Source organism: Marmota marmota, unplaced genomic scaffold, assembly GCF_001458135.2.
Source record: "Marmota marmota marmota unplaced genomic scaffold, marMar, whole genome shotgun sequence".
Lineage (NCBI taxonomy): Eukaryota > Metazoa > Chordata > Mammalia > Rodentia > Sciuridae > Marmota > Marmota marmota.
In genome coordinates, this window is record NW_026000037.1 from 48,036,092 (window position 1) to 48,063,419 (window position 27,328).

The window sequence follows — 27,328 nt, forward strand, 5'->3', positions numbered from 1 at the left end:
CCCCCACCCCCGCCCCCAAAAAAAAGGGAGATAGGAGGATTTACATACTGAAAAACAAACAAAACTGACCCTGTTTCCAGGGTTTAACAAGATTCAAATCAAAGAAGCAAAGGAAGAGGAAACAAAGAAAGGTGCTGTTGTGGCGCCCTAGAAAGCAGATGTTCATTAGGGCCCAGACACACAGATGACTATCAGAGAGCACTTATCTGAACAAGCTATCTCAGACCGCACAGTCAAATCAAATTCTGAAGGCTCAGAGGATGTGCACCAAGGAACATCCTGTACTCCTGAAACATGGATTTGAATTTTGTGACAGAGACGGAGGAGTAGGAATAACAGCTATCACCCAATCTGTATGTTAAAAAGCAATCTATTCTTAAATTTAAAAAGCAATCAAAATTAATGTTTAAGATTTCTGGTATTAAAAATTTAAATCTGAGAAACTATTACCATGTAAGAAACACATCTTTTTCTCATCTTTTGCAAATTAGTAAAACACACGCACGCACGCACACACACACACACAATTCCTTCATGATTTTTTTAAAGAATAGTGGAATGTTCAAGATAAAGGAAAGTGACTTTGAATTTAGTATGGGTTAACAAAAAATGTAAATAGCTTTCTATCGGAATATTTATATTTAAATTAGGATCTCATCAAAATACTTTCTATTATGGTAATTATATACACTTCTTCAAAGAACTCCATCATGTCTGTGCTTCCATAACACACATATTAGCAAATAAATTACTGATCAAAAGCAAGACCAGGGTGGACCATCTCTTAAGAGTTTAAGATGAAAAGCTGGAGGCAGGAGACGGGACAAAGTAGGAAAGAAACCCTTTGAGACTGGCCAAACCCTTGCTGGACAGGGCCATGAACTTCCTACTTGGTAGGCCATTGGACCCTGTCCAGTTCTTTACCTGAGAATCTGTTGACCCACAATCCAGAAACAAAATAACAAGGAATCCTCTTCAACATAGACTGATATATACCATCTGTGCTTTTCTTCCAGGGTAGGTTTCATCATCTGTGCTCCACATGCTAATTCTAGGTAAAAAGTTGGAGGTGAATGGAAAATATGTGCCATCATTCAATTCTCAAGAGGTTGGGAGTGCCTAGGAATTATGAACTATCAGTGGACCAGGGGGAAGAAAAGAGAAGGGATAGAAGTGCACAATTTTGACTTTGTCTTTTTGTTTCCTTCTGGTTGCCAGCCAGGAGAGATGTTTGCTTGATTCAGGGCTGGAGAAGAGTGAGGAGCAGCTATGAGGCTATAAGCATCTAGCCAGAGAAAAGCACTCCTAGTAATCGTTAATTGGGGGGGGGGGGGGATTGGGGGAAGGAAATAAGATTATCTCTGAAGTCAGCACTAGAATAGAAAACAGATGAGTGAGGAGCTAGTCTAGGAGTAAGGAGGGCTTCTAGGTCCTGACCCTTGCTGGAAACTCCAGTGCCAAAAGCAGGTTTTGCAAATCCCTGACTCCTGTGACATCTTGAGCCATGCTTCCTGCTTTCTAGAAACCCCTTCTTCAGTGCTAAAAAACTCGAAGCCCAGTTTAGAAACTGCACAGAGGTGGGGCTGGGGTTATGGCTCAGCAGTAGCTCTTTCACCTAGCACATGCGAAGCCCTGGGTTTGATCCTCAGCACCACATAAAAATAAATAAAATAAAGGTATTGTGTCCAACTACAACTAAAAAATAATTTAAAAAAAAAAGAAAGAAAGAAACTGCACAGAGGCACTGTCTTCCCACTTGTCTAAAGAGGGCAAAGACAAATTCTTGGAATTCCAGCTCTCACCCTCTTCTCCAAGAAACATCTTCTGGTAAGTTATTTGTTTCTGTGGTTGGATGAGTAGAACTATATGTGAATTACGAAGTGAATTACTTTTAGAGGCTCTTATGGGTTTGCTGGAAACTCTATCATTAACAATGTATATATGAAATGTTTTCATATTCTAAACAGCCAACTGACAAGTGAACTGTATAGAAGAAAACTTATTAAAAACATAACTCAATTGTAAGTTAAGGTACCCAATCACTGAACCAATCACATAGAGAATGAGAAAAACGTTAGCTACTTTTTTGATAGTCAATTCTTTTTATGATGTTATTTATTTTTTAAATAAAAGTATTCAAGTGATCATATGGAATGAAACCAAAAAAGAAAATTAGAAAACTTTTTTTTTAAGACTTTCATTTTAAAAACAATGAAATTAATCAGAGCTTTGCTTTGTAGGAAGCAGAGAGGGCCTTGGGAATATTTCAGATAATGACTTGAAAATAAATTTTTCTGGCATATTTTTTCCAATAAATGTCTGCATTCATCAAAAGCCTGTTTATTGTTAAGAATGAGAAAAGTAGGGCTGGGGTTGTGGCTCAGTGGCAGAACGCTTGCCTAGCATGTGTGAGGCACTGGGTTCCATACTCAGCACCATATATCAATAAATAAAATAAGGTCTATTGACAAATAAAAAAATAAAAAAGAATGACAAAAGTAAACTTTATGGTATTATAAATTTCTAATAAAATTTGCTTTTCCATATAACCAAATAATTTACCTGAGACTTTGTTATACAAACTGTGAAAATATTTCCTCTTGTGATTCTATGGGTAAAGGGGGGTTTAGAGGATTCTGAGTACAAATAAACCCCCAACTGCAACTCAAAAACACTGTGATTAACACGTATTCAACAGAGGGAATGGTAGTGTTTTATGAGGATACTACTGATATAAGCTTATAATATAAAATTCATTTTTTTGGCAACTTTAATTTTCATCCAAGAAACTCAGGCTAAGAGCACAATGTTCCATGATGGTGTCCATTCAATTCTGCTATTCTAAATACTTAACTTTTTAATTCGTGTAAAAACATAACTGGTATTTTATGAAGTGGGTCCATGCTTGCAGAGCTGGGAAGGTGATACTTTTTTCCTTCAAGACCAGTGAAAATTATTTATGACATCTATAACATGATCTCATTTTGTTGCACAAGACCTTTCCCTGAAATCACTCAGTGGGTTCCCCACTGAGGCCAAGTAGAGGACAATGTGAGTCTTAAAGCACTTGTTTCCATTTTCAGAGATAAATAACAACTTATTTTAAAATAATTAAAATTAGTTAATGATCAGATACAGAGGTGTCCACAAAAGATCAGGAATAATTTTAAAAATCTCTTCTGAAAAAATTGCCTGCTCACATTACACAACATCAATGTGTAGACTGCAGGCAATAATCAAATTAGAAGCATTTAAAACTCCAAACTTATTTTTTCCCCTTTGCTATAAGCAAGACTAATGAGTTAGGAGAAATAAACACCATTTCAAATGGCTCAAAATAAGAAAAGTAACATTTATATATACCTATTATGTCATCATTGAAGGATTACATTACCAGCCTGTCACAACCTTAATAGGTTGGCTTAACAGCACATTGGTAAGCATAAAACTAGAAATAATATAAAATAAGGTAATTAAAGAAGAAAATGTTAAGGGAAGGAGTAAACACAAAGTGCAAAATATGTTATTCTTTAAAAATTCTAAGTACTCTCAAGAGAATTATAAAGTAACAAGACAAAACAATGTTGATAATCAATTCAAGACATTTTCATTCATTTATTTAAAGCTTGGTTTCTCTCTAAAATTCCCTGGTTCACTGTAGGTTTTATCAGCACTTCACTTTTTCTCACAAAATGCATGGCAGTTTTTAATCCCACATACATCTTAGTGCCTTCTCTGTCACTCAGACCTTTGGCTGATATGCTGCCTTCTGCCTATACTACTTTGTAAATATTCTTCACTTATTTCTTGTACTGTGCCTATTCTGTCTTCCCTGGTACTTTGTGAAGTGCTGGAAAGCAGGAACCAGATACTCTACCTCCGAACCTTTCCCAATGTCAAGTGCAGGGAATGGTGCACTAGGGCCCCGCAACACAACAATTGATTGGCAAGTGTTTTAGCTTTTCATGAGCCTCAGCAATTTTTTCGTAAGCTACCATCTTAAAAGTTAACCTAATTCAAGAACATAGACATTCTGGCCAACGTAGGACATCATTCACCTGTTGATGGTTTTCCATGCTTACTGTGCCAGATTTATAAACAAGTTAACTTCATATTAGCATACAATCTTTTAGAATCGAGGTTTTCATATTCATCATCAAGAAGACTGTACTTATTCTTCATCTTCTAAAATGACATGCATCCATTTGAGAACAGGCTTAAAAGAAAATGGAGGGAGAATGACAATCTCCGTATTGTACATTTGCTCTCCTAGCTGATCTAGATGTTGATTTTGCCATCTCCTTTTTGTTTCTCTCTCATCACTTTGACACACTTATTTTCCAGCACTTGTTTGAAAAATTAAAATATTCATATAATTATGTTAAGGAGACCAGATACATTAAGCAAAAATAAGGAATTAGATTAGGGGAGATATATGTTCAGTTTATCGTTGGCTTAGCTGTCACTAGCCCCTTTGCCCTTTTCGTTCCCCCTCGTATCTATTGGATTAAGAAATGCTTAGTTTCTATTATCAAATTTGTGTGTGGGCTCAAATTTGTACATGTATTTGATACACGTGGTCCCAAGAAGACACTGTGCCGTGTATCGCCTGACCAGACCCCTAGCCCTGAGACTGTATCAGCCAAGGGCTGCCTCTGGAGAGACACAGCCAAGTTCTATCAGGTTTTACTGTTTATTCATTAAAAAGATATAACAAAGAAACCAGAACCTTTTGAATTCTTCCCATATAACATCCCTAAACCCGAATGTTTAATTTTTAAATATTTGGTTTGATTTATGCCAAATATTATGGAGCTGTCTTTAAATAACTGAAATATCATTACTATGTTGTCTTTACAATTAGCCATTTTATGTTAAATAAAAACACTCTCACTTAAGAGCAACTTGATATATTCCTGCTTAGTCCTCTAATATTACAATGAATTGGATAGAAACTGTAGTCTCCCAATTTAAGACCTAGATGGTCCAATGTCAAGTTTAGGGTTATGTATCAGTCAGTAACTGAGAGATAACTATATAATCCTTAACACCTCAACTCTAGTTAATGTTTTAGTTATTATTCATTAAATGAATAAATGTTTTTACTATGTCTGAAATATACCCCCCACAAAAAAAAAAAAAAAAAAAAAAGAAAGAAAGAAATATTCTGAAAAATTAGGCAGGAAATTTGGTCAGCATTGGCAGAGAGGCTGGGCTAGTCATAAGGGGAACAGATAGGCTGAATCAACCAATTCATTGTTTGTGATATTTTCCCAGTCAAAATACTACAATGAGATTTTCTGTGGCAACTATTTTTTTATATATATATTTATTTTCTAGTTATAGGTGGACACAATATCTTTATTTTATTTTTATGTGGTGCTGAGGATCCAACCCAGTGCTTCACGCATGCTAGGCGAACGCTCTACCTCTGAGCCACAACTCCAGCCCCTGGCATCCATATTTTTAATGAAGACTGCACAGAAGAGCACTTTGCCTCTATCAATTAAGCTTTGACAAGTCAATATGTGATTCCTTGTAGGGGTTTTACTCAATTCATGAAACATTTGAAAAGTTTTGCTACACAAACAAAATGAATCAAAACATAAATTAAACTATATTGAGATTTCATTAGAAAATTAGGCTACATTATTATTTTTGTAGATTTGGGCCTAAGGTAAATTTGCATGCATTTTTTTTCTCAGTAATGTTCATTAACAAGTATTTACTTAGTACCTACTGTTTCAGGAATTAGGCAGGAACAAGGGAGGTATTCACATCTTGTGAAGAGAGGCAATGGGGTTGCAAGACCATGCTTGGAAAAGATGAACTTAAGTGAATCAAACAAAATGAAATAAACTAGATAAGAAATCCTTCATCTTTAGAAAGAATGAATGAATTTTAAGTATTCATTTCATTTTTCCTGAGCACTTATCTCTCCATTCTAGATTTTTTTTCATGTGATTTTTATTGGCTACCTAAATTTAAAAAATAATAATTTTCTTTCCTTTCAACTTCCTTTTTAGTAAAAAGTAAAGGAAAAACTGTTTGTCTTTACAAAAAAGACTTGTAACTGAAATTTCTGTACCTGTTAAGTAAGCTAGGATAAATTTAAAGTTTTATAAAGCATTAAGCAAAATACAAAATTAGAACAATTATCAGTCAAGTTTTTTAAAAAGTATTTTCTTGAAATTGTTTTACATGGAAATTGCCCACCTTTGAATTTAAATTCAAAGTCTAGATTGACAAAAAATGTAAGGTACATCTAGCTATACTGATATTGAAAGATTAAATGCTTTCCTACTTCTCTTTATTTATCTCTTCCTATTTTCTTCTATTAGCTTAAAGTTTGACTACCAACATAGAAAAAATAATACATAAAATAAGAGAATGGGAAATCCAAAAGAAAACTATTAGAAAGGAAGGGTACTACAGTGTTGCATTATAATGCATCTTCTTTTTTAACATTTCCATGACCTTGAGTCTTCTGACACAACTTTCAAACAGACACAATATCTCTAAGGAAATTAAGTTGATTTTTCAGTGTAAAATATTACATTACTAAATTGATATGTTTAAGCAATCTTTATCCACCTCTAAAATATGGTTACATCTTAAGACAAAAAACACCCCAGTTCTTATACATTTGTACTTTCAATGTACTTTCTTACTCAGTTTTATGTATCAAATCATGATTCCTAATCTTCCACATAAGAATACTGTTGATACAATATTCATTTGGTTACAATAAGTAAAAGTTAAGGAATTCAACAAAATGGTAAATACCTATAAAACTTCAACTGAGAAACTGTTTTGTCCTAGTATCCCTTACTAATGAAATCCCAAATTATATCATGTATTGTTTTATCAGATTTTAAGGTTAAGTTCAGAAATGCTCTTCAGCATATACCTATACAAAGAAATCAATCTTGCTATATACTTAAAAATGTAATCAAACTTCTAATATAGTTAAGAGAAATATATTTTTCTAACTATGTGAATGAAAACTATAAATGTGTCAAATTGCTATTAGCTGGTACAAAATATCAAACTAACCATGTAAATAAAATTTTGTACTTTCCTTTCTTCAAAAGATATAGAATAAGTATTTCAATCCTGATAAATATTTGCATACACAACTTGGTAGTGACATATGTGGTAGTACTTTCAAATAAACACCATAATTCAAGGGTTGCCTTTACAATAAGTGAAAATTTGTATAGTCATTGGTTGAAAATGTGTACCCACAAATCTTTAAGTTTAAAATGTTAACTGCCAATTGTTTTCTGTGCAGCTGAGAAGTGGACATTGAATTTATTTTTTTATAATACAGCATGCCACTTTAATCCTTTAGAACAATAATGTGCTTTTGTTTACAAAGTTACATCAAAATACATTTCAGAATGAATGTGTCAGGTGATAAAGAGTACCTGCTGTGATAAGACCATCCTGCCTGAGAAATACAAAAAAAATCCAACAGTGTGTAAAAATCAGGTTACTTGAAATCTATGCTACTCTACACTAACATATTATGAAAATTACATAATCTTCTTTGTTTCCATCTATGTCCTGCCCTTCCATAACACTCTCAAATTTACTTTATACTTAGTACATATGTATTCTTTTTTCTGATGATTTTTTTCTGTCAAAGCACAAAGCATACCAACATGGTCATGTGCCCTATTATAGCCCGATAAATAATTGCATAAAATGTTGAAGTAACTAGTATGTTTTTATGGGAAAAAATTACCACACAAATTTGCCAAAACATAATCTGATTGGATCATCAACACAAGAAGAGGAATTTGGCATATATAACTTTTTAAAAAATATGGTAATAAAAATCATTTTAAAATGCCATTTTAATTGGTATCATCTATTTCTCTGTTGAAAGAAATCACAGCCATTTATTCCTTTTTGATTCTAGAAAATCACATCTGTCTCTTGATCACAAGTCAAAATCACTTTTTAAATGACTACACCATTCTTCTGTTTTTGATATAGTTTCCAAACAGAAGTTTCAAAACAGCTGGGGTTAACAAACATATCAGCGTACTTCAAACAGAGTGATATTTTCTATCCCTTCCTTCAGGAAGGTTAAAACACACATACAGCCAAGCATCCTCACAGCTGACAGCAGATTTTACTCTTTAGGTAGATAAGGCAACACTAGTTATTAAGTCTACATTTTTTACTGACTCACACTATTACCACATTAACAAAACATATGTAAAGGAGAAAAAAGGGGGGCTATTTGTTCTAAATTTTTCTTATCTAAAATCTGCATCTGATAATTTTTCATTTTCCTGAGATAATCAAGATATCTTTACAATAGGGAATTTAGATTTAATTACCAAACTTTAATACCACATTATATAGGTCAAGTGAGGATGTGTACCTTTCTCCTGAAACAAAGAAATTCAGAGTAACCAGATTTCAGATTTCATAGTTGAAACAGCAAAAAAAATGTTTTGAGAATGTCATTTACCGTAACACAAATCAATATTAAATGCTTTATGCAGGAAGCACACTTTCAGAAAATGGGTCCTAAAGCTTTCTGGGATCCGACCCTAATTACTAGAGCAGGCTCTTGCCGTTTGTCTCTCTCTTCAATTATTTACAGGGGGTGGGGTGGAGGAGCCAAATGGCATTGCATTAGCTATATTAAATGTTATATACTTGGTTTCTAACTTACTAATGGTACATAAAAATTACTAAGGTAAATGTGCCAGTAGTAACATGGCTCTTTTTCTTCCTCACCTGAGTGTATGTATTTATTATTCATAGACTTAAGTGTTGAATAGGCTGTCCTTTAGGCACCCAATACTGCATAATTTAAACAAGTTCATTAAATATATAACGTGTCTAAAAGGTAGAGCATTGATTACACTACAAAATTTCTTTGAACAGCTACATTGTAGCTAACAAAAAACTAGCATCTCCCTCAAGTTCTTGACAACAATTACATGAGAACTACAGAGAAATGAATATCGGGGTATCCTTGCTGCTTCCATCTTACTGCTCTCTGGTAACCCAAGGAATTGGGAGGGAGTGAAAGCGTGGCCCACCAGTGCTAAGAAATTTCGATCTTGCTGACAAGTGTCCTTATTTTACATGGACAAAAATACAGGGTCATGTTGTAGGTGCATGACAGCGGGACCACACACGGCATAAGAAAGAAAAGCTTATCAAGGTTGAATCAGGGCTTCTTAATACCAGGCCAGAAATGCCCAAATGCCAGCTAGCAGGGCATGATTGCAATCTCCCATGGAAAGTTCAGTGACTGCATCCATACCTGATTCTTTTGTGATCTAGAAGGGCACCAGGAGTTGGGCTACATGATACTGGCTGAAGGCCGCTGGTGCATCCAACTACCGCCCTCCCAAATTGTGGAAGAAGCTTCCAAAGCAGTGAAATTTCCACTCTTCGTGGACCCATGTAATTTTTAAAAATTTATTTCAGGAGGCATCCAATTGTTGTTGGAAAAATAAGATAGGCCCGTTAACAAAGTACCCGGGGTCCCTAGAAAGCTAGCCGCAATCTACCCGGCTACATGTCATTAGCTGTGTTACCTAAGAGTGTGCCGAGTCAACTTTTGAGATAGCAGCATTGACCATCGATCTGGGGTAAACATATAGGGTAGTTGAGAAAAATAAAAATAAAAACGAAGTCATTTCTTTCACTGCGCGGAAATCTGACCATTGTCCCTCCTTTGCAAAAGCTGCAGACAAGATTAAAAGGGACATCAATGAATGCTAAATGAACTTTGTCCACTTTTCCGCCCAAAACACCAGCGTAAAAGTAGAAATCAGTAACCAGGTGAAGTGCCACACCGCACAAAGATCAGAGGCGAGGGGCGGGCGCGCAGGGCCAGAGGCGGGGAGGAAAATGTCCCGGCCCTCCCTCAAGCCCCAGTCACCGAGCGCGCGGGAGGTAGAGGGGCTTCCCTGGGGGGCGGGAGGCTCCGCACCACTCCAGGGAAGCCAAGAGTTACTGCTTGCAGGGCGAGGCCCTGGAGAAGGGGTCGAAGATGTGCCACCAGCGGGTCCTGCCGCGGGCCCCAAGCGTTGGCCGCTGGCCAGCCAACGTTGTACAACGGGCGCTGCTAGGGCTCGCGACCCTCCCCGCCTCCCGGGCCAGGAAGGGGCTGGCGGCTCTNCTCTCTCTCTCTCTCTCTCTCTCTCTCTCTCTCTCTCTCTCTCTCAACAACAAATTGACGGATCTTTCTAAGGGGGAGATGCCGCAAAGAGGCAGAATGTTATTAGAGGACACAATATAGACATCAGCTTTTCTCTGTCTCTTTCTAATGCTGCCAGACAGTCTGTCAACTCCCACTCAGGAGCAAGGGAACTCCCTGAGTTTGGAATATTTTAAGGCCATTTTGAAAGTCACGCTGGCATATTGTTGCAGTGTGCTTCAGTGACACATAAAATCAATCTCTCTCTTTCTGCCTCTCTCCATCTCCTAATTGTCACAGCTCTAGACAGCCCCAGACGAGCCGTGGTTCAGTTCACTACATAACTGGATATAATTTAATGGAGTTAATTGGTCCCTGAAGTTGCCTGCAGAAGACTTTTATATTCTAGCTCAAAAAACAGAGATAATACCAAAACATACAATAGGATAGGTATGAAAACATCCCCAAATTGTGTCCCTACACAGCTAATAAAATGCAATGAAAATTTTATTTGATGTTAAATAGACCCTGATTACTTTGTTTTGTCATTTTAGTTTTCTTAGAGTCACTTCTTAACAGCACAGGATAACTCAAACTGATTTTGTTAAACAGTTACATTTTTGTGTGATTTAAAAAGATGCCTTTAAATTATGATGAAAGAGTGAAGTGAAACCTTCATCATCTTTATGTGATTTAGACAAATATCTAGGTCATACATGTTGGACAAAAACAAAATAAATGTAGTTCATGGAATAACATTTGGGATATGCTAGAAGGCAAACCATGCCCCTCTCACTTATAGGAAATGCTATTCAGAAACTAGTATTTACTCAGTTTCTGCTGTATTATGGGCACTCTTGAGATTGATGTCAATCTGAAGATTGAAACTGTTCACTCTCTAGCTAGGAAGAGGTTTTTTAAAATTCCATTTATCGTTTCAACTTGAGATCCTTTAATGTTTCCAAGAAGAGAACTGACACAAACTGATGTTTGAGGAACCCAGGAAGACTAGGAGCCCTGGTTCAGAGGAGTGACAGAGGGAAGAGAGAGAAGTTGAGAACAATCACTAGAAGGTCTAGTTTCAAGAAAAATGGGAAGTTACCAGACATAGACTGTTCTACTTACTGTCTCCCCCCACCCACCATTGATGAAAATTGAGCCTATTGTAGAGAGTCTAAAAGCAGACCTGCTCTTATATTAATGCTTGGTTTTTGACTGAGTTGGTATGATACAGCGCTAGGGAAAGAATGCATTTTTTGAGAAAGGATTCTGGTCAATTGGATATCCACATGAGAATAAAAATGAAATCAAAGCCCTGCCCTACAAACACTAAAGGTAGAGGAGAGTTCAGATGGGTTAAAGACCTAGGAGTGGAAAACAAAACTTTGAAGCCATTGGAACACAACATAAGAGAACAGCTTTTGTATTTGATGTAGGAAAAGATTTTTTAAATAAGGTAAATAATGGTACAAGATTGTTAACTTAAAAATTTCTTTTCATCAATTTTTATAACTTTATTTATTTACTTATTTGTTTATTTATTTACTTACTTATTATGTGGTGCTAAGGATCGAACCCAGTGCCTCACACATGCTAGGCAAGCACTTTCAACTGAGCTACAATCCCAGCCCCAAGATTGTTAATTCTGATTACATTAAGAACCTTGATTCATAGAAGAATTCTATAAAGGCAGTGAGGGGGAAAAAAGACACAAAATGGTGATATTTTAATGCAAATAGCTACAAAAGTTTAAAATACAGAAAAAAAAAATATATATATATATATATATATATACATACATACATTCTCTCTCTCTCTCTCTCTCTCTCTCTCTCTCTCTCTTCGGATTCAGTAGAAAAAGGATAACTTGTTGGAATAAGACTAAAAGAATGGATGCATATTTCAGAAAGAAGGAAGCACAAGTGGGCTGTAAACAGATGAAAAGATGTTAAAATTCACTAGTAACAAGGTAAATGTAAATTAAAATAATAATAAAAAGCCACTTTAGACTGACCACCAGATTGGCAAAAATTAAGAATTCTGAAAGTAGAAAGAGTAGGTGAAGGTATGGAAAAAGGGAAATTCTTGAAAACTCTTGCTTGCATGTGGAAAGAGGCAAGACCATCACTTTAGAATATACTTTGACATTACCAATTTTATACCTTAAAGAAATTCTCCTATGCACAGGAATACTCATAATTAGTGAAAAGAACTCAAAAGCCCAGCAACTGTAGAATAATAAAAAGGTTTCAGTGAATGCAACACTACAGCAGCAAAGATAAATAACTACAGTTGACAGTATCAATGTAGATCATTTCAAAAGATTCAGTATGGATCATTTCAAAGAAACAAGCCAACAGAATATGTGAAACATGATTCTACTTGTATGAAGTTCAAGAACAAAAAATAATTAATCAGTGTATTGTGTAAGAATAGGTATGTGAGTAATTTTAAAAACTAAAAAGAAAAACAAGGAGATAATAACACAATATTCAGAATAGTGATACTCTCGAAGGGAGAAAGTTGAAGAAGGAAGGGAGAGAACAACAGTCACATAGAAATGGTAATGTTCCATGTTTTGGTCTGGATTGTGAATTCATAGGACTATATTTCAATATTTTTCTCTTAATTTTTAGACTTTTTTTGTATTTTTGTTCATTTTACACTAAGGCATTTTCAAAAATAAAAAAATAGCTTTTAATTTTAAACATGATCATTTTCAAAGAAACAACAAAGCAGAGTTAAGAATAATAACCCTGCTGCTACGAACACAAGGCTTCAACCTATTTCAAGATTTTGCCATTCATGTCCTCCACTTCTCTCTTTTTCCTAGAATATTTTAAAGGAATCCTAAACATCATCTTTCTACCAGTAATTCTTTTAGTATTACCTATTCAAAAACAAGAGTCTTTTCTAACACAATACTATTATCACACCTAACAAATTTAACAATAATTTGTTAAAACCAGTTTTATATACCATAATTGCTCATTTTCCTTCTGCTGTCTAAAATCACTTTTTGTAGATTGTTTATTTAAAACAGGATTGAGCAATGTCACATGTTAAATGTGGTTTATTTGCCACTTAAACCTCTTTTAACATAGAAAACTTCACCCCCACTTACTTTTTAAATTGATATTTATTTATTGAAGGATTTGGGTCATTCATTTGTCCTATAGAATTTCCCACATGACTGACTGTAACTTCAAAGTGTCATTTAAAGTGATGGTTAGTTCTAGAGGTTTGATTAAATGCAGATTCACTTTTCTTTCTTTTTTTTTTTTTTTCTAAAGAAACAAAGAATACTCCCTAGATGGGAGATTTGATGTACATGACACTGGAGACATTAATGTCTGATTATATCACTTTTAGTGACGTTAAGATTGATTAGAAGTTCAGGTATCATCAGTCTCACTTAACCATTGTAAGCTACCCCATCAGCAATTCAAAAAATAGTTTTTAACATTCATGAGTGTTTCCTAAATCCATTATTTCATTAGGAGTTACAAAACTGTTGTTTTTCTAATTTTGTCCTTCCTTCTGCACTTATTTTTTTTTAATTGTCTATGGAGAAGAATTTTTTCTCTCCAAGTCTTTTGTTAACTTGAAATACAGCTAGCACAGGAAAGACAGGATAAATCTTCCCTAATTTGATAATTTTTAGAACAATGAGTTGGTTCCATGGGAAACCCCAAAGATAATCAGTTTTAAATAACATTTTGAACTCATGGATTTCAACATAATTGTTTTAATTCTTTATAATAATTGTTCTTGTTCATGCTCAAATTGTTCCATCTTTGGCTGGGGGAGCTCCTTCCCATTTTGGCATTGGATGATTTTTTTTTTTTTTTTAAACAGGACTCTTACATATGTCTTCCCAGATCTAAATTAGGCATTTCTCTCTTAAAAAACAATTAGGTCAGCTTGCTTTTTAAACTATAAATTGAAATCAATATTCTTTAAAATGTGTTCTACATGCTTACCACATTTGGGGGAAAGAGCTCATGCAAAAAATTTAATGAAAATTTTGTACTAAGATCATCCCTAGGAGAGGATGAGCCCCTGAGTGGTTTTTTTCCCCCAATAGAATTTATATATCCACACATTCATCAACCCTGAAGAAGCATTTTCTATGAGCAGGACAATGGACATACAGCACACTTGGTCTCTGCTTCCATGAAGTTCAGGATCCAGTGAGGTCAACAGGGATAAGACAGTGACAAATTATCATACTGCCTAGGAAGAAAGCAACAGTTAATGGGAACAGACCAACTGTGGGAGTTGGGTTAAAATTTTTGAATAATCAGGAGAAACTCTCCACTGAGACATAATGAATAAGAATGGATCAGCTAATAGCACCTGCATGGGGTGCAAAGTGGAGGGTTATATTCTCACAAAAGAAAACCTTGAGGCATGAACCCTTCCATCCAGGATCTCCAATCTGGTTTCTCATATACCCAAAGGTAAACATTTTCTTATTATAATTAATCATAAGTGGGCCACAAATTAGTTTTGATTAATGCCTTTATTCTAATGTCATCTGCCTTAGAATATTGAAATTATTGAAATAATTGAAGGATGAAATTAGCCATTTTGCTACATAAACAACAACAACAAAAAAAAAACAACCTTGTGCTAGAGTATCGATCATGAAAAGACCTCATGCAGAACTTAGATTTCTGATTGGTGAGTTGTCTTGCTTCCGTACTCCCTGACTATGAGTATGACATAATTACTGAGCATTTCAATGGAAAGGCAACACGTTTTTACAGGATGAAAATGTGACTGATAAAATGTTAGAATTCTTAGAGGATTGAACAAATATGGATAAAGGGAAGCAATACTGATAATTCATGATGAGGTTTTGTGGCAGTTAGGGAATTGTTTATAGTCTTCACAAAAGGATATGTGTCCATCTCCCAGCCTGAGGCTCTCAAATATTTATACTCAGACCCTTAGTTTGTGGAGCTCTGACTTAAGAAATTAAATCTTATATGTCATTGCTAGTGAAAAGTATTTTCTTAGTAATAAATAGTAATATGCACTAAAGTTTGAGAGGCACTATTTAGTTCATACTTCTTACCATAATTCGTAACTCACTTCCTGACCAGTTCCTTCCCATTTTCCCCTAGAGTTCATTTCCCAATAGAGATTTGTTTCCTTCCACTGTGTTACCTCTTCGCTTAGAGCTCTTTTTTCTCTTCCAAGTCTGATCCTTCCAACCCTCATCATATAGTTGTAGAACTCCAACCAGCTTTGGCCTTTTCTGACCATCTGCCTAGAGCATCTTTCACCTTCTTTACCTGGCTCACTCTTGCTCTTTCCTTAAGACTTAGCTCCATCTAAACTTCCTTCAACCATCAGGTAGGATGGAGTGTTCCTCCCATGGCACCTAGTCTGAACCTCTCTCTGAACATCAATCAACTTGATTCGTCTAGAAGATAGGGATATAGTTGGAATAAGTAGGGAAAGTTAGAGTATTTAGGCAAAAAGACCAGTGTGTACAAAAGTGTGTGTGCTTATAAGGGTTTTGAGAAACTCATGCAGAACTTGAGTTTATCAAAACCTTATAAGCACACACTAATTAATAAACTTAATTAGAGAACTACAGATAATTCCTTATAACTTATAATTCCAAGTGCATGCTGCTATGGTCTGAAGATCTCCTGGAATTCATGTGTTGAATTCATCCCATTCATGGTGGTTGGTTTAAAGAAGTGAAATCTTTGGGGGTATGAATAAGACATGAAAGCTTGACTTACTTGCTGCTTAAAACTTCTACCCAAAATGTATCATTTTAAACAACAAATATTCATTATCTCACAATGGTTTCTGAGGGCCAGGTATTTAGGAATGGCTTAGAAGGTGGTTCTGGCTCAGAGTCGGTGTTAGTCATCTTTTTCATTCCTGTAATCAAAAGACGTGACAAGAACAATGTAGAGGAGGAAGAGTTTATTTTGATTCATGGATTTGGAGGTCTTACTCCCCAAACAGCTGGTTCCACAGCTCTGGTCCCAAGGTGAGGCAGAAAATCATGGCAAAGGATAGCAGCTTAGGACATGGCAATAGAAAGCAGAAACAGAGCTCTGCTCACCAGGAATGAAATGTAAAACCTAAATACATGCCCCCAGTGACCCACTTCCTCCAGCCACACCCTACCTACCTACAGTTACCATGCAGTTAATCTGTATCAGTGGGTTAATTCACTGATTAGGTCACAACTCGAATAATCTAATCACTTCACCTCTGATTGTTGTTCCATTGACTCACACATGAACTTTTTTGAGACACCACAATCCAAACCATAACAGAATCTCTCAAGATATTGAGTTTATTCACCTGGGACTGGAAGATTTGACTGGGACTGGAAGACCCACTTCCAAACTCACTCATATGGCTGTTGACTGGTGTCCTCAGTTGTTGGCTATTTGAGCCTGTCTCTGTGCAACTGCTTAGAACAGGGTATCTGGCTGTGTCCAGAGTAAATTATAAGAGAGAGAGAAAGAGACAGAGAGAATATATGGCCAAGCAAAAGAGAAGCTGCGATGTCTTTTGTAACTTCATCTCATGAGTGACACATCATCAATTCTGCCATATTCTTTTAGTTATAATGTGACAAGGGACTGACCATATAAGAAGGTGAATGTCAGGATGTGGGGACCTTTAGAGGCCATATTAAAGGTTGATTACCACAGTAATGTATATAGGAACTTCAAATGAATACATCTTATTAGTCTTTTACTTGCTCTACTTGTTAATAAACTTTGTAAACTACATGAAAGTTAATTCATAAAATTACCCCTTAAGCAGATTCTCCCCATTCTCCTCTTCTACTAGCCCCTGATAATCAACAATCTGCTTTCTCTTTGTAGATTTACCAATTCTGGATATTTCATATAAATGGAATCATAATATATATATATATGCATATATATATGCATATATGTATATATATTTTTTTAAAGAGAGAGAGAGAATTTTTTAATATTTTATTTTTTAGTTTTTGGTGGACACATCTTTATTTTACTTTTATGTGGTACTGAGGATCGAACTCAGCACCCCGCGCATGCCAGGCGAATGCGCTACCGCTTAAGCCGCATCCTCAGCCCCATATAATATATATTTTTGTCTAACTTCTTTAATTTAGCATAATGTTTTAAAGTTTATCACATTTTAGTGTATAATAGTGCTTCAATCCTTTTTATGGCTGAATAATATTCCACTGTATGTATATATTTGTGTATGCATATATACACATACATACCACAACTTGCTTATTCATTTCTTTTTTTTTTTCTGGGTTGCTTTAGTATATTGAACATCTTTCTAAAATAAACTATGAGAAATCCATTCTAATTCAATGGAAGAGATGCTGAAAGATTCAAGATTAACATCCATTATTAGCAATGTAAAATGGAGGGAAAGATCCATGAATTGGGCTCATAGAATTCTGCCCCTATGGGAGATGGAAGGGTCAAGCCGAAAGCCATCAAGGGAAAAGATGAAGAAAGGTGGCCTCTCAGAGTAGGGGTTTCTGGCTAGAAGCTGTTCCTTGCTCACTGGGTCAATATTTTCTCCCAGCCCCCTCAGGCTGATTCTCTAGGCTAAGATGGGGGAGATGGTGTTTGCTGTAGTCGAGAAAGAAATAGTGGTGGGCTGAACCCAGGGGTAGAGCTGAAAAGCTTCCCGAGTCATGCTTGGCTCAGGCTTCTCCAGGGAAGATGGACAGAGGGAAAGGAGGTGCTGGCACCAAGCGAGGGCTTGGTGCAGGGCTCTGGAAAGTTCGGAGGAGCTGGAGGCCCAGGTGGCAGGACACACCTGGATAGCAAGGAGAGAGAGTCTGCAATGCTCACACAGCAGTCCAAACCCTATCTTGCATAAGCAGATGGAGTCTGACAAAGACTTGCCCTAACCGTCTCCCATGTGGGACTGACCTAGCCCTATTAAGCCCTTGGTGGGCAGCCTGGGAGAGTGGGGGTCAGGGTAGCCCCGTGTTGGACAGGACACCATGGGAGACAGACCCCATATGGTTTCTAGCTCATCTCCATCTCTCAAAGCTTTTGGACATGCACACAGCTGAAGGAGGTCTCCCTGGCGGAGAACTTTGGGCAGGGGTGGCAGGGTGGGGGTGGGGACGGCCTTGAGAAAGCAGCTGAGGAATGGAGGGATGGGGATTTCCAGAGACTTCAGAGATGATGCCTGGTCTGATAGGAACCGTGATTCAATGCTGCAACTTGGGGCTAATTTGCCGAATGAGGTAGTTCCATCCTGACCTCTCTGGGCAGGGTTGGTCAGGGAAGACAGAAAACAGGTCTTCCCAAGACCCACGGGGATGAAAAGTGGCCAAGAAAAGCCAGATCTGGGCTCCCAGAACGCAATGAGAAAAATAGAGAGAGGGCCGTAAAGGATTCTAGGTGCAGGCTGAGCTGACGGCGCCTTCTATCCATGACTCTGATCCTGACATTGGCTTGGAGGCAGAGACAGCCCTTCCCTGATCTTCCAAAGCCCTGGGAGATAAAGGGACCAGGTGAAGGATGGGCTTTGGGGCATCCAAGGGCAAAAGTATGTGATGGCCACCCCTATGGAACTCAGCAGGGACCACAAAGTTCCAGACTCAGTTTGTTCTCAGAGCAACAAGCAGGGCACGGGGTTTGGGGGGGCTTCAGTCTTGGAGACAAGGGCGGGGTCTGTCTTCTTGGCCTGGGAATATTTGGGATTCCCCAGTTGAGCCATCCAGATCACCCTTCTGGAATTGCCAGCTCTCTCCTCTCTCCTCAGTGGACAGGAGAGTGGGTGGGAGGGCAGCTTCACCGAACCACCACCCCCTCTCCACAGGACCCCCAGCCCCTCTCCTGGGCAGGACCCCCGGGGCCGCACAGGCGTGTCTAGATCTCCATGTCCACGGGCGAATGTTGCCCATTTTGTGCTCTCTGACCCACAGCTCTCTGTCTTTGGCCGGGTCCACTTTTCGAAGCAGTTGGTCCACAGGCTCGACTGTGCTTTGGTTGAACATGTCTGTCTCATGCTGCAGCTGTGTGTGCTGACACAGATGTTGCCGGATCATCTCCACCCTCTCCACCTCCAGCCGCTCCAGCTCCAAAGTGGTGGTCACCATCTCTTCAAACCACTTGGACTGCGCCTGGTTGTAGAGGTCCACACAGCGCATGAGGTCATCACCAGCCTGTGTGGACTTTCTCCGTGCCTTCTTGATGTCCTCCTCTGTCTTGTTGCTCAGCTTGATTTCCAGCTGCTGGGTCTTCATCTCCAGGTCTCTCTGGCGCTCTGTGAGGGCTTTCCGGGCCTTCTCCACCGATGCATGGCGGCTGGCGAGCTGCTTGCGGAGGTCAGCGATATGGTGGTCACACTTTTTCATGTCTTTCTTGAAGTTCTCACGAAAGTTCATTAGGGGCTTCTCTACCTCGCTGTGAAGATTGGCTGAGAACTTGAGATGAACTTCTGCTTCATCTGCCAGACTCTTCTTCACCTGGGCCCAAGGAACCTTCCTCCTGTGCAGCCAAGGAGTTCTGAGAGAGCTTAGCCAGGTTCTTTGCATATTCTTCAATCTTTATCCTCTCTCGGTCGAATTCAGACATTTCTTTCTGCATTTGTTTGCCCTTCAGTTGCTTTTGGCGCAGCAGTTCGAACCCAGCCACCATGCCATTGCCTTGGGGATCCTTCTTATCAGCCCAGAAGTAGTCACAGTAGCTCCACTCGGTTGGCTTTAACAGTTGCTGTTCAGGCATGGTATCTGGGTGAGGGAATGTCATGCAATTTATCATCTTCTCTGTGGGGTCAACTTTATTTTCAAGATTAAATATTTTGTCTTCATTGCCTGAGGTTCTATCTTCCAAATGGTCTTGTCTGTGGGTGATACTTTCCATTGAACTTTTAAGTTGGTTTAGTGATTCCTTCCCTTCGATGATTTCTTCTTTATTTCTTCTCAGGACCTCGGATATATCTTTACAGAAGTGATCTTTCTTTCATCTCCTGAAGAGATTCTGTTATTTTACTGCAAAACTCCTGTGCCAGCTCTCTTATAAAATTCTTTAAGTTGTAGTACATTTTTTCTAAATACATCCTCAACTCCTTCACTGATATTTTTTTCGATGGATTCTCTTATGGGAGCAGCTTGGTTTGTTTGGAGCACTTTATTCCCTTGTTTTTTTCATTTTGTTTGTGCGTCTTCCCATCTAGCCGGGTGGTTCTGAGGCAGGATAGTTTCTACTCTGTCGATTTGAAGTGTCCCTGAAGGTTTCCAGAAACTCGCCTTTAAGGGAGAGACAGATCTAGGCTCCCGTTACTGCAGGCTCTGCCACACTGCAGGACCCAGAAGACTCACCGACCAAGGGCGATGGATGAACTCTTATTCGTCTCTTTGTTCATGGATAGTTGGGTTGTTTGTGTCTTTGGCTACTGTGAATAATACTATTACGAACATTTGTTTAAATGTATTTATTTGAAGAGGTACTGATTTTGAGATGTTAGTGAGTATCTGAGGAATGTGTCTACCATGTTTTGGTTCTGATAGGCTGAAAGTAAGAGAAAAGATCAGAAATGGAGATAGATTTGGGAGTCAGCCACAGTGTATGAGTTGTAGCTGAAATCAAAAGAGGAGATGAGATCATCTCAGAAGAGCATACACACACCCAAAAGCAATGGACCAAAGGTAGGAATCAAGTCAAAATGCTAGCAGCATACAAAACTTCCAAAGCTTAAATCTCTAGGCATTCTCTGATTTAACACCTTGGTACTTCTTAGCATCTAGCACACATAAGGCAGAGATTCTCATTTATCATTGACCTCTAGGTCGTATAGAACCGTATACCTTTCTTCAAACACCTATTCAAATTATTTAGTCATTTTTATTATCAAGAAATCCCTCCTTCCTTTTAGGTGCCTGAAGTGCAATTTATGACATTAAGAAATCAGATTCTGCCCTGTGGGAGATGAATAATGTTCAGTGAGTGCTCTGAGATGCTCAAGCATCTTTTCTATTGACTAAGTAAGCCCAGGACTTTCATCTTTCTTTTAAATATCTTCTAATATTTAAATGAATTTTTAGGTCTCCAATAATTTACTACATCATGAGTCAATTGGATAGTCAGTCTAGTAAGGTGCTGTCTCATATTCAATAAACTATGTGCACTACCAAATTCTTATAATCTACCCTTCTTTTAAGATAGTATCCTGTTCTATTATTATAAAAGTAACAAGACATATTACGTATTGATTTGTCTGTATCTTTAATTTGTGTTCCACTATGATCTCAAGTCCATGTATTCATGTTTGTGTCTGGATCATCATTTCTCCTATTATGTCAGTAGAGACTATTTCAATTTCAGAGCACATGTTAATGTTGCCTTCACACTTTTCTATTAAAATCCTTTGTTTTACACATATCTCTAAAACAGCCTCAGTTTTCTTTCTGTACTTTTTTAAGTGTTAATAATCTTGTCATGTTTGCTCTCTTACCAGAATTCAGCATTTTCCCAATTCTATTTTGTCACTGATAGGGAATTTGAACAACACTGGGGACCTAAAATTCACCCTAGTGTGGTAGCTTTCAATTAGATTGACACTAAACCGTTCACCTGCACTTTGGGGGATATTATTCTCCATCAAATTATGCTCCTAGGATTGCATGAACCTTTTTATGTTTGCAACCTTCCCACTCTAATGGATATTGGAGCATAAGCAAGACTGTAAATCTGTCTAGAGGACTAAATTCCATCTCATATGAACCTCAATTGTTTCCATTTCCTGTATGCACGATGCAGGATGCAGTGATTATAAACCATCCAATCTTTGTCAGGACTTTCTGTGCTTGGTATATATTGTGATCAACATAGCAGAGATAATGAAATGCAAATAATCTTGTGCTGTCAAGATGCTTTCGTTGGAATTTTTTTGTATTGGGGAGATGTTTGGCCAGAGAGGTGGGGGTGGGAGGGTGTTGGGATCTAATCTAGCATTTAGAAAGCCAGTACCTGCATCCTTGTGTCTAGAAGGAAGTCAGATTCTTGGACAATGAGATTACAGAGTAGTGGTGTTTACCAGTGTGCGATCATTAGGATATCCAAGTCTTTGAAAGATTTGTCTTTTATGTGCTCAAAGAAGGAGCTAACACCCCTGAGTGAGTGCTGTGTTGGAAGCCTAGATTGCTTGGTAAATGCCTGGGTTTCCTACTCATATAGTTACCTACAAAACCCCTGAGGGATATAAGTTGGGGAAAATGGTCAAAGTGGTCAGGACATCCCTGCCCTACCAGGACCCAGTTCAGAAAATAGCCATTTCCTCCTTGTCTCACATTTAACTTCCATGAATATAGTTTTTTAAATTAATACCATTTTTAAATTATTAATTAATTAATTGATTAATTTTATTTAGGTACCATGAATATCTTAATATCTTGTATGCAACTTCTGCAACTTGCTAAAAATTGTCTCACTTAACCTTTACAATCTCCCTGTAATACAGGTTATTATCTTTGCATTTGTAGATGAGAAGACAAAACTGTATAAGGTATGTCTGGCCTAAGGCTTCAGAGTGGAGAAATCAGGATTTGAATTGAGCATCTACCCAATACATTCATGATTCCTTATTATTTCCCTTTAAGCAAAGATCCAACAGAAAATACGAATGTTCAGTTACTTTTACAATTAGCTTATAATTAGTAAGCACACTTATGTAAATTGTATGTAACATTGTGTTTTTACCTACCCGCATCTTGTAAAAGCGTCTTAATTCACATATAATCCTGATTTTAATATAGTTTTAATTATAGCAAATGCCCAGTTTTAGGTTCTACCATTTTCATGTATCTAAATGCATTCATTCATTCATTCATTCTTTTTGCTATGAATGGAACCCAGGGCCTCATGCATGTTAGTCAAGTGCTCTACCACTGAGCTATACTCCTAGACCATTTTTCTTTTTCTGTGTAACATTTCATTTGCATATTTCCATGTTGCATAGTTTCTATCATTACAATTTTAGTAGCTGCACAATCATACATACCCTCAATAAATATTCCATCAATTTTTTAAAATTCTTAAATGTGGCAGTGAAAATGAAACAGTACAAGAGTACCTCGGTTTAGGAAAACCAGATTTGCGGACAAACAAGCAAACAAAAAGCAAACCAAAGGTTGAGTATTTTCTTAATTAAAGGAGCCAATATAGAGTTCCTTAAAGCAGAATGCTCCCCACTGCATCCCCAGGGGATTCACTCTCTCAAAATTGTTATTCCCATACTTATATGAAGGTCTGCCTAAGGCTGGATAATTTCTGAGATCCTTTCTAGCACACCCTTAATGAACACATGGATCGTGCAAAACGAGGTTACACTATAGTAACCCCTTCCGTAACTGTTGTTCAGTTATGGAAACCTAGAGGAATGAAGAATGTGTTTTCTTCTTAGACTCTGATGGCTGATAAAAACTCAGAAATGTTTTTCTCTTCCTCGCTTTCATGGTGCCTGAGTCCAATGTTTCTAGAATTGTAGAGTTCTCAGGAAGTCAGGGACTGTGTGGTCATCTATTCTCGTCCATCCTCCTGCCTCTAGTTGAGGCCACACCCAAACCAGCCTAGACATATGAGACTCTACCCTATTTTTAACAGAACTGGGAGTGTTCCTCATTTTCTTAGTAACCCCATTTCAAAACTTATCCACACTTCCAGTTTAATTTTCACACTATTAACAGAGTACCCCCATGTACTTCTTGGAACTTTGCATCTGAGATAGGAGATATTTTTCATGAATTTAAAATTAAAGGAATAATAAGTAGGGAGCAAATAGAAAATAAGATGTATTTTTGATATAGGTCCTTGACTTTAGATATTCTGGTATAATGTCATGTTATAACATTAGAACATGCAATAGCAAACGTTATGTCCTAAAAATTCCAAATTTTCCAAGTATAAACACATATTTCAAATGTCTGGAGACATTTGACTGAGAATATATGATCATATTGAAGAGAGAAAATAACCCCATGCCTTCACTCATCCCCCCTCAAAATTATTTCATTCTTGTTTCGTTAGATTAGACTATATTTAAGGCACACAATAAGTAAAGCTCCTCCATTTCCTTTCACATACTGAATATGTTTTGTTGTTGTTGAATGAGGTCAGCCTGCTTTGGGAAAATAGTCACTACTTACCATTCTGCTAATGTTCTGCTAATTACCTCCCATCGGCTTTTATTTTAGTTCTTTTAAATATCAGGAAGCTGAAAACTTTGAGGAGACTTTGAAGGACAGAAATTCGTCAAGGACAGAAGTGGCAATTTAATTCATAGCTGATGAGCATCCCTTCTTGTATTTTTTTCCACACAGTCCTGCCCCAAATCAAAGCTTCTTTGCATGGTTATCTTAAAGGTCAGACATGCCTCCCAAAGCATCATGCATTAATTGCTTCCATTTAGGCTAGTTTATTTAATAAATCTATTCTACAAAAAACTGATTGATTATTTTCCCCTGATAGCAACATTCTGATAGGCTTGGTTTACTCAGAAATTTTTTTGTCTTAAGGAATATAAACAAGAGTATAAACATTCCCCTGTGTTCCAGTCGTGTCTTGTCTGCTTTTTGGCACTGAGAGTGATATGCAGCCACAAGTGCTAGATGAGAAATGTCTATCAGATTTAACCGTTCTGCACATGATTAATTTTGTTGTGAGCAAAATAGAATATGTTTTCTAGGTTCCTCTGACAGCCACTGTATGAAGCTGTTCCTGCCCTTAAATCATCTTAGTTTATGTGTAGTAAAGCATGTCTTAGTTAAAACAATTGTTTCCTTCCATTTATGCCCCAATATCTCCTGAGCTTTCCAGGATCGTGTTTTCATTCTCATGAAAATGGTAAATATCACTTTGACTATTAGTCCTGATCTATTCCCATGATGTATGTAGTCCCTATAACAAAGGCATGGCTTTATTTTTCATACTATAACTAATTTTGAAAAAAGCAATATTAGTGAAAAAGAGAAAGAGAAGATGATAATCTGAATCAGATACCAAATAAGAACAAAGACAAAGCAGAGAATAAGATATCTTAATCTTTCCCATAAGGCTTTAGTAAAAAAAAAAAAAACGATCTATGAACTCCCCCAAGGGCAACAAAATTTTGTATTTTATCAGTGTTCAGTAGGTACATGATCAACAAATATCACTGAATGGTTGTTAGGCCTGCAAAATCAGAAAATTTGGCCAAAGATGAATTTGCTAATCATATGAAATGATAGTGCAGTCTCTTGATGTTGGGCATCTAATGGCATTTGGTGGGAGTCTGCAGTCTGAATTAGGTTTGAACTCCAACACTATTTTTATTTATTTGCTTATTTAATTTCCCACTTTTCTAAGGTGTGATGGACCAAAAAAATTATGTATTTAAGAGTACAATCTGGGGGCTGAGGTTGTGGCTCAGTGGTAGAGAGCTCGCCTAGCATGTGCGAGACCGTGGTTTTGATCCTCAGCACCACATAAAAATAAATAAATAATATAAAGGTATTGTGTCCAACTACAACTAAAAAATAAAAATATTTTAAAACAAATAAAAAGAGTACAATCTGATTTCTGATGTATGTATACATTGTGAAGTGCTTATGACGATCACTCTAATTAATATATCCATCAACTCTTAGAATTCTGTTTTGTTGTTCTTAATGAGCCCATGTTGTTAATTACTGTGCAACCATAGGCAAGTTATTTAGCTTCTACATGCCTCAGTTTCCTTAATATGAATATGATAATATTGTTTTTACTCATAAATTGTTGTGAATACTAAATAAAATTACTGAGAAGGGGAATCTGCTAAATAATAAGCACCATGTGTACTCTAGCTCTTATTACTAATTTTGAAATGTATGCCTCTATTATTGCCATTATTATAGTAATCTTGGACATTGGTTAAAAAAATTGTGGTATTTGAAAATGATTGCCAAGAGAACTAGAATTCTTCATAAAAACTCCAAACAGCATAGAACTCTTGGGTGATATACCAACATGAAGAATTTACTCTTCGCTGATAAAAGTTACCACCACTTTGTGATGAACTGAATCTTTAGGTTCAATTACAGAGGCAATATGACTCTTCTTGAGACATATAGAGCTGGCCAGATCCCATCGAGTCTGCAGACGTTAGAATGGATAGCCATCCATCTCCCAAACACCCCTGGGCTGAAGAGACCCTGCAAACTGCCCAATCTTCATATCTGCCACCCTCTTTACTTGTCTCTATAATTTCATCTGTTTCTGCCACATTGGGTTAACCAGTTGCTGTTTCCAGTTTCTTCAGGTGGTATGGAGCAGTCAGTAAAAATCACTAGGTCTTTTGAAATTCTTCCTATTTTTCATGTCCTATGTAAATATTGTTTAATTTTTAAAGGACCAAGGCATATTGGAATACCTTGTTCTGAGTATTTATGAATGTATCAGACAACTCTGTATTGAATGAACCTATCAAGAAATGGATATGTAAAGATAATCTGGTAGCTTAGTGTTGGTGTGTTATATAGTCAGTATTCATTATTTAATCTATTTATTAATTTTTTATTTTATTATTTCAAAACCAATAATTTGTTGTTCTTTTGTGGTCATTTGTGTACATGCACAGAGAGGTGAAAAATCTGAGTCCTCTGTCGTGCTGAAGTTGAACATGGCACTGCTCTGCCCTCTTTGTTTCAGTTCTCCTACTGTAGACACTATTTGTTTTGCAGTCTATTTGTTGCCTTCTCTTTTTTGCATTTTTTTTGTACTTTTTGTTGATGATGTCACTGCTTAAAATGGTTCCAGCTACAGTCCCGAAATACTGTCTAAAGTTCCAAAACACAAGAAGACTGTGTTGTGCCGGTTCTGGTGGTGCATGCCTGAAATTCCAGCAATTTGGGAGGCTGAGATGGGAGGATTGCAAGTTCAAAGCCAGTCCCAGCAATTTATCGAGGCCCTAAGCAAGTTTTTTTAAAATTTGTGACCTTGTCTCAAATTTTAAAAAAACATAGAAAGGGTTGGTTGATGTACCTCAGTGGTAGAATACCCCTGGGTTCAAGCCCCAGTATTAAAAGAAAGAAAGAAAGAAAAATAATGTGTTATGCATCATGGAGAACCATATGTGTGCCAAATGAGATATGCTACCTTATTGAAATGTGTTACAGTG

At 37.2% G+C, this 27,328-nt stretch overlaps 1 long non-coding RNA gene and 1 pseudogene across 1 annotated transcript; one reads left to right on the top strand and one right to left on the bottom strand.

Moving 5' to 3' along the window:
- Positions 1-1,516: 1,516 nt before the first annotated feature.
- Positions 1,517-25,490, top strand: LOC125619413. The gene is made up of 3 exons (XR_007350948.1): positions 1,517-2,921; positions 21,520-21,526; positions 25,479-25,490. It is a non-coding gene; the product is annotated as an uncharacterized LOC125619413 (long non-coding RNA).
- Positions 18,558-20,071, bottom strand: LOC107136634 (annotated as a pseudogene).
- Positions 25,491-27,328: the final 1,838 nt, after the last annotated feature.